This window comes from Coenobita brevimanus, unplaced genomic scaffold, assembly GCF_032717465.1.
Source record: "Coenobita brevimanus isolate Jiangsu-jjx unplaced genomic scaffold, ASM3271746v2 jjx.HiC_scaffold_2552, whole genome shotgun sequence".
Classification (NCBI taxonomy): Eukaryota; Metazoa; Arthropoda; class Malacostraca; order Decapoda; family Coenobitidae; genus Coenobita; species Coenobita brevimanus.
The window spans coordinates 112,337-120,373 of NW_027643492.1; the positions used below are offsets into that span (position 1 = coordinate 112,337).

The 8,037-nt window shown below is 42.1% G+C and overlaps 1 pseudogene; it reads left to right on the top strand.

The window, feature by feature from the left end:
* LOC145389856 (cAMP-dependent protein kinase catalytic subunit 1-like) overlaps window positions 1-7,745 on the top strand; it is a 64,241-nt pseudogene extending 56,496 nt beyond the window's left edge.
* Window positions 7,746-8,037: the final 292 nt, after the last annotated feature.

Consider the following 8,037-nt stretch of genomic DNA (forward strand, 5'->3'; position numbering starts at 1 on the left):
GAGAGAGGGATGGCATTGGTAATGAATGATGATGAACGGAATATGGTATCTCACATTTGTTGTACGCTGATGATGCAGTGCAACTTGCAAATACCGGACAAGAGCTTGGTAGACTAATGCAGAGTTTTGCTGATGTCTATGAGCATCATGCCTTGAGAGTAAACATAGAAAAGAGTAAAGTGATGGTAATCAAGTGAGAAGGTGACTCTTAGTGTGATATTACAGTGAATGGAGAGAGACTGAATTGGTGAGAGAGTTCAAATACCTGGGTACAGTGACAGAAAAGAGAGGAAAATGTGCAAAAGAAGTGGAAAGTAGAGTGACAAGGAAGGAAGGTAGCTGGTGCTATGGAGGCCTTGATAATAAACAGAGGCTTGAGTGTTGCTGCTGCATGAGGCTTAGGCGAAGGAGTGTTAGTGCCAGTTTTAACATATGGATATGAGACTATGGTGTGGCATGAAAGTGAAAAGTCAAAAGTGTGAGAGCAGTGGAGATGGGACTGCTGAGGAATGTGTGTGGAGTAGAGAGAATGGATAGGATATGAAGTAATGTGACTCGTGAAGGATGGAGAGTGAGGGAGTCTGTGGACACCAGAATTGTAGAGAGTGTACTGAGATGGTATGGTCATGTGGAGAGAATGGATAACAATAGAGTGGTGAAAAAGGTATATCTGAGCAAATTTGAAGGAGGGAGGAGGTGAGGTAGGCCAAGGAGAAGATGGAGGGATGGTGGATGAATGTGTAAGGAAGTGAGGTATGGAAGTTGGTGAGGCTGGGGATTGACAAGAGATCAAGATGGCTTGGTAAATGTTGTGAGAAGAAGTGCATGATCAGTCATTTGGCACCCCTTTTAAACGTGACAGCGTTGGGATTGGCTCTATCGGATACATTTATGTGAAGCTACAGAACCTGGTGAAAGTTTTTGGCATATCAGATAAAGCCAGGATTCCAGGGGCTTGAATGATGAATGAATGGAAGCATGGCCCATTGGAGTGGGCAAACTTGGACTGTCTGGATGTTGCTACTCCTCACCCTGTCCTAGGATGGGAAAGGAGGTCCAGATGATGGTGATGATGACATATATATATATATATATATATATATATATATATATATATATATATATATATATATATATATATATATATATATATATATATATATATATATATATATATATATATATATATATCTATTGCCAGACACCATAATCCCTTAAGGGGTGGCCATTTGACTTTGAGTTATTTGTTTTAAGGGGAGGGGCACTAACCCTCCACCAACCCACTTGTTCACACGTAGGGAGCACGTATGGTTTGGTTATATGGTTACCACCTAGCTTTGTAAATGGTTTCTTGGCTTACAGGAAACCATTTGGCTTGTCACTCAATGTAAAGCCACCTGTAAAGGAAAGAAAAGCAATAAGAAGTGACAGGAAAGATGGGAGAAATAGGAAGAGAGGAGGGGAGGCACAGAAAAGAATGATAAAGGCTAAGGAAGAAGTAGGCAGCACTACATCAAGTGAGTGGATGATGGTCGCCACCACCTACCACCAATATATATATATATATATATATATATATATATATATATATATATATATATATATACTGTATATATATTTTTGTTTACATATAGACGCCTGGAGAGATCATTATAATCAGTTGCTGAATGAGGAGTTTGACTGGAACAGGGAAGGTTTGGAGTCAGCAGATCCAGTGTTTGACCCTTGGCCTTTGATTCATGCTGCTGCTGTGAGCAGGGCAATAGGCAGGATGCAGGTGGGGAAGGCAGCAGGTGTGTCTGGGTTGACTGCTGAAATGCTGAAGGCCTCAGGAGATAATAGAGTGGGTTTAGTCACTGACCTGATAAATACAGTTATCTATGAGTATGTTTTCCCAGATGATTGGTTGAAGAGTGTGATTGTAATTTTGTATAGGGGTAAGGGTGATGCCCTGGAAAGGAGAAATGATAGAGGCATGAAACTTTTGGACCAGATAATAAAGGCAGTGGAGAAATTTCTAGAAGGTATGGTTAGAGAAAGAGTGAATATTGATGAGATGCAGTTTAGGTTTATGCCAGGCAAAGGGGCTACTGATGACATATTCCTTGTTCAACAGCTTCAAGAAAAATATACAGGAAAGAAAAGGGATCTGTACTTTGTTGATTTGGAGAAGGCCTTTGAAAGAGTCCATAGGGAGGTGGTAAAGTGGGCAATGATGATGCTTGGAATCTAGGAGAGGCTGGTTAGAAATGTGGCTATGTATGTGGGTGCTTGGACACAGGTAAGAGTGAGTGGTGATTTGAGTGATGAGTTTTCCGTGAATGTTGGTGTGCATCTGGGACCAGTCTTAAGCCCCATGTTGTTGTTGTAGTAGTAGTAGTAGTAGTTCCCTACGTAGTCTGGCTGAACAGCCCCGATTCTCTGAGGAAGGTCATGGCCGAGACCGGGCTTTCCCACAAAGCTCTCAAGGAGTGTATGTTGTGTTGTTGGCATAGGTGATTGTGTGCAATGCAGTCTTCCATAATGTGCTTCATAATATGGGGTGCTGTATCACATCCTGGACAGGCATCAGCGATGGAGTCATCCAGCCACTTCTGATAACTTTAGTGGGCTGGATGATGCCTACATCTCAGCCTGGCCAGGTGGACCCTGCCCTCACGAGGGAGATAGGATTCAGAAGGGTGGATATCAGAAGGCCGTGCATGCAGCTGTGTGTTGTCTTTCAGTGACTGGATGGAGCGGCGAGTGATTTGAGTATGAATATGCTCTGGAAGCTGGTCTGAGGCTGGCGAGTGGGAAGAGATGACAGTATTTGTTTATGATATCGTGTGCTGGGTCTTGTTTAGATGTTCCTTGGTGTGTGTGGATGTGCTGCCATGTAGTGTAGTGGATGTTGGTGGGTTTGTGGAGGCTGCAGCGAGAATTTGGGTACCTCTCATGTCTAGACGATCCCTGACTTTGAGGACTTTGGTTTCTTGATGTAGATGATCTATGGGTGTAGTAGCTCTGCAGCCTGTGATTATTTTTAGGGCCTTGTTTTGTATGGTCTGTAGAGTATTCCAGTGTGTTTTAGTGAGGTTAGGAGCCCAAGCAGGGCTTGCATAATTCATCACTGAACGTATGTATTGTTTGTATACTGTGGTGGTGGTTTCTTTGTTGTGTCCAATATGTGACCTCAGAACATTGAGTCTTGGTGTTATTTTATTTTTAATGTTTGTGATGTGTTGTTTAAATGACATTGATGTATTGTATGTTACGCCAAGGATTTTGTGTGTGTGTGTGTGTGTGTGTGTGTGTGTGTGTGTCAGGGGAGTGTTGTTTATGGTGAGGTGTGGAATGTGACTGTGTTCTGCTGTCCAGTTTGTGAAAAGGGTCACTGTAGATTTGGCTGGGGCTATTTTGAGCCTGTTTGTGGTGAATCATTCGTGTAGTGTGTTGAGGTAAGGTTGGAGGATGTGTGCAGCTGTGTTTGCATTTTGGTGTGTACATGTGTTATATCATCTGCATAGGAAGCCATGTGTATCTGTGGTGTGTGGGTTGTGGGTATGTCATGCATGTATAGGTTAAAGAGTGTAAGGGACAAAATAGATCCTTGGGGGACGCCATTTGTGAAGTTTCTGATGTTCAAAGACTGACCGGCAAATGTTACATGTGCACATCTGCCTGCTAATTAGTTTGCCAGCCATCTTTTTGTGTTATTGTGCATGTTTGTGTTGAATATTTTGTTTGTGAGGTTGTGGCAGGGGATGGCAACAAAAGATTTTCTAATATCTAGTGTGACTAGGAGTGTTCTATATGGTGGCCTAGCTGAATTCATGCCATCAAAAACTCTCTGTGTAAGGTCTGTAAGAAGAGTGTTTGTGGAGTGTAGTTCCCTAAAGCCATGTTGTAATGGGGCTAGTGGGGTGTGAGGTGTAACTAGTTGTAGTACCAGTCGTTCAGTGACTAGAAAAGGTGCAGAGGAGTGTGATGGGGTGGCATAAGGAAGATAATGTGGGGTCTTTGTTGGGTTTAGGGATAGTGATGATAATGGCATGCTTCCAGATGTTGGGTATTATGTTGTGAGTAGCTGTAGTTTGATATGTTGGTGACTGCTAGCTTGTATGCCTTGTGGTCCAAGGTGTTTAAGGTGAATGTTGCTTATGTTGTCTGGTCTACAGGCAGATGAGTGCTTAAGGTTGCTAATGGTGTGCTTCATCTGGTTGCAAGTGAAAGGTGTGTAGTCTGGGTCTGTGGGGAACTGTCTCTTACGATAGATGATACGTCAGTCGTCGCGAAGGGGATTAAGGTGGCTGACATGTGAAAAGTTATTGATGAGAGTGTTTACTTGTTGTTTGTTTGAGGGTATGGTTTCTGTTGTTGTGATGGCAGCGTGTGATTGTGTGGTGTTGCTGTTGGAGAGTGTGATGCTGTTTAGTGTTTTGTAGAGTTTGCTGATGTTTGTTTTGTGGTCAAGTGTTTGGAGATAATTATTCCAGATTAGTGTTTGCCATTCTGATATTTTATTGTTTGTTTGAGTGTTGAGTTCTTGTATTTGTTGTATGGTGTCTTGTGTATGGGGTGTTGGGGAGTGTTATAGTGTGTCCCGTTGACTGATGAGGCCTTGAATTTCTGGTGTGAAGTTGAGGTTGTGTCTCTTTGTGTTTGCCTGTAGGGATGTGTCTATTGTCTGCATTTTGTATAATTGTACTGAAAGTGTGCACAGCGGTGTTGATGTTTGTGATGGATATACTGTTTAATGTTTCAAAATGTTGTTCTGTTTCAGTTACAAAGGCCTCCCAGTTGGCTTTCTTATAATTAGTGTATATGTGTCTGTGGCCAGCTGGGGTGATTCTGCTTTTGGTAGTGATGATGATTGGGAGGTGATCAGATCCAAGGGATTTGACTACTCCAGGATGTTTTGGGGGCGAGGTTTGGGGAGCAAAAGGTGATGTCTGGGGATGATGGGAGGAAGAGTTTGGTGTGGGGTATGGGTATGTTGATGAAGATTAGTCTGCATGAAAAGATGATCTCTTTGGGATTGTAGTACCAGCCCTCTGTCTGTGTCAGGGTTGTTGACTTGCCAGGCCGACGCCTTGGTGTTGAAATCACCACCCAGGATGATGTTGGGTATGTTATTGATGTGGTGTATTTGTGGAGAGTAATTGTGTGGTACTGTGGGGGATGATTGGAGGGAATGTATGTGTTGGCGATTGTTATATGTGATTTGTTACCAGTGAGGTTTACTGAGTTGCTTGTGACGAAGTTTGCACCCCATTTTGATATGCTAGTTGACAACTCTTTCTCACAAGTATTTATGAAGTAAGAGATTAAAAAAAAAAAAATGTGTGGATGGTTTTTACCCATGTAAAAAGTTGTGTGGCCATTTCATATGGTATGCTGTTTGATAATTTTTACTTTCGTTTTCTCTCTTTGCCCCTCTCTCTCTCTCTCTCTCTCTCTCTCTCACACACACACACACACACACACACACACACAGGTGGGAATTAGGGTTGATGATGATGATGATTGAAGGAGTGCATTGTAAACTGATTGATATTAGTGAAGTTCCCATAAATTTGTAGCTTACTAATGCAACTAATAAAATAGGTTTTTATTATTTACTTGAGGATTAATATTTTGGAGTGAGAATATTGCAAATTTTACTTGTTGGCCCCGTTCATTAATTGTTGGTGAAAATGACATGTTTGTGGCCTGCAGTATTTTGAAATTTTCTGGTATCCATACCTGCAGATATGTTAGCTACTATTTCTCTCCTCAGTACTCTAGAAGGTATTAAAAGTCCTGAAATGGTAACTTAGTATTTGCAGTTTAAATATGTTTGGTTGCTTAGATTACTGTTGTATCATGACGTATATTTTCAGAATTATCTTGACAATCTTCAAATTTCATCCTGCATTGGTGTATTGTAACTACTTTTATGACAAAGGATCTGAAACTGTCAGCACCCTGCACACTGTAGTCGCTGTTCCAGTGCTGTTAAGAGTGTAGTACCATAGTCTTCCTAGATACTGAACAATATTCTCAATCACTGGGTATGTTTCCTCAAGGCCACTATGTGTTTTAGTACCTTTAATGCTTGCACTGCTGACTCTTGCATGTTATGGTGTGTTGTGGTAGCTTGCAGCCCCTCTGGTTCCCAGACTAAAGAGCCCTGGGGACACAACCCAATTTGGTCAGTATGAGGAGAGCAGGGCCACCTTCCGCTTCCACCCCACTGAACTTTATGTCAAGGAGTTTTGTGAATTCTAAAGGGTTGGTATGGCATTCTGTGCATGTGAGTATAGTTATAATCAGTAAATAGATTGTAGTGTGTGTTATTTCAGAATTTTTTCTTTATTCTGTTCATTCTCAGTAAACCTTTCCTATGACTTGCAAAGAAAAACATTTAAATATACATATCTTTTGTTAAGGGAAATTACTACTGCAGCCTAAATATCTGAAAGTGTTAAGTTTATCAAAACAGTTGTCATTTAAAGGTCTGTCATTATTAAGTTGCTGTTGAATTATCAGAATTTCATTATTTAAAGTTGCTTCAGATTCTTAGTCTTTTGAAGGTATAAATAAGTGTTTTTTTGCGCTTTCAGCCCCTCAGTCTTGAACTAAAACAGTTTTTTACGTGAAGTTGTTGCCCTTAAAGTAACATTCTGCATATATACATTCTGTACTTTAAGTGAGGATGGACAGGACTTGCGGTAAATCCAGTCAAGCTGTATTAATTAGTATAGTGACTACTGCCTTGCAAAGAGCTCAATTCTACTATGTCATGACATTTGACTTGCCATCAAGTCGAAGCACCCTTCATTCCCAAGTGCAAGGGTCCCGGCGATACCAGCAACTTTGACGACTATGAGGAGGAGGCTTTCCGCATCTCCACTGAAAAATGTGCCAAGGAGTTTGCTGAGTTGTAGAGGCCTTTTGCAGTGTCTAGAAGCTAACGTGGCTCCCAGTGTATGTGTACAAGTTTAGTACTCCCCTCCAGAGACCCCCAGTGCATGTGCGTCGTTGTATACCTAAGGCTGTGTGCTCGCCACTATGTGTACCATGCAGTCTGGCAAATGCAGCTGGTGCTTGGTTGTGGGAGATGCTGCTTTATACTTGGTGACTCACAGTGAGCAGACAGTGCCAGGGCCCCGGCTGTGATGGCAGCAGTGCCAAGAAGCAGTTTAGTGATGACTTGAAGGTGCCACAGAGGGGAGTTATCTCCAGTGTCACTTGAATTCCACTTGATGAAATATTATATTGATCTACAGTATATTAAGAATATTGTCTGAGAAGAAACACCTGAAAAGTATACATCTACAAATTTCATGCAAGTTGACGTCAAGTAACACTGGAGATATACTTGCCTTTATGTAGAAAAGCACTGCCTCAGGTAATCCTAGACAGAGGCTGTCAAGTGATGGTGTGATGGTAAGGTCAAGTTGCTGTGGTTGGAGCAAGTGCCATTTTTTAGCAAATAAGATGGCGCGCGCAGGGAGGGGTGCCACTGCCAACCAGCCACTTGGGTCTGGATGATAACTAGTCATGTGGTGGGCGGGGTCGAGGAGCACCAGGATAACACCACTACAGGAGACACAACAAACTATTTACATATGTATATTGATGTGCTTTTGAAAGTTGGGTTACATGCAGTTTGAGAGGAAGAGCTTTTTTCTTTTTGTTTTTGGTCAGGTTGATTCAGCTGGCACATAGAGTAATTGAGAATGACTGGTACTAATAGAATTGATGAAGAGAAATTTGAAGTGACAAAATATGCCATGTTAAGGGATCTCACCTTAATCCTATGATGAAATTGCTTAAGTGAATGGAGTGGGGTGGTGTTGGGAAGAACTTAGAACCTCTCAGTACTTGTTCTTCCCAAACTCTTTCGCCAGCTTTGAAAACTTCTCTCCCCTCTCAACATGACAAGTGAGCTCCAAACGTTGACTGTACAACAACTGCGGCAGTTTCTTGACGCCATACTGCTTAGAGCGCTTCATTGGGGGGTCGGGAGGGGCCTTGGCAGGTAGGAGGTGGGGGGAAGTTGCACAAAAA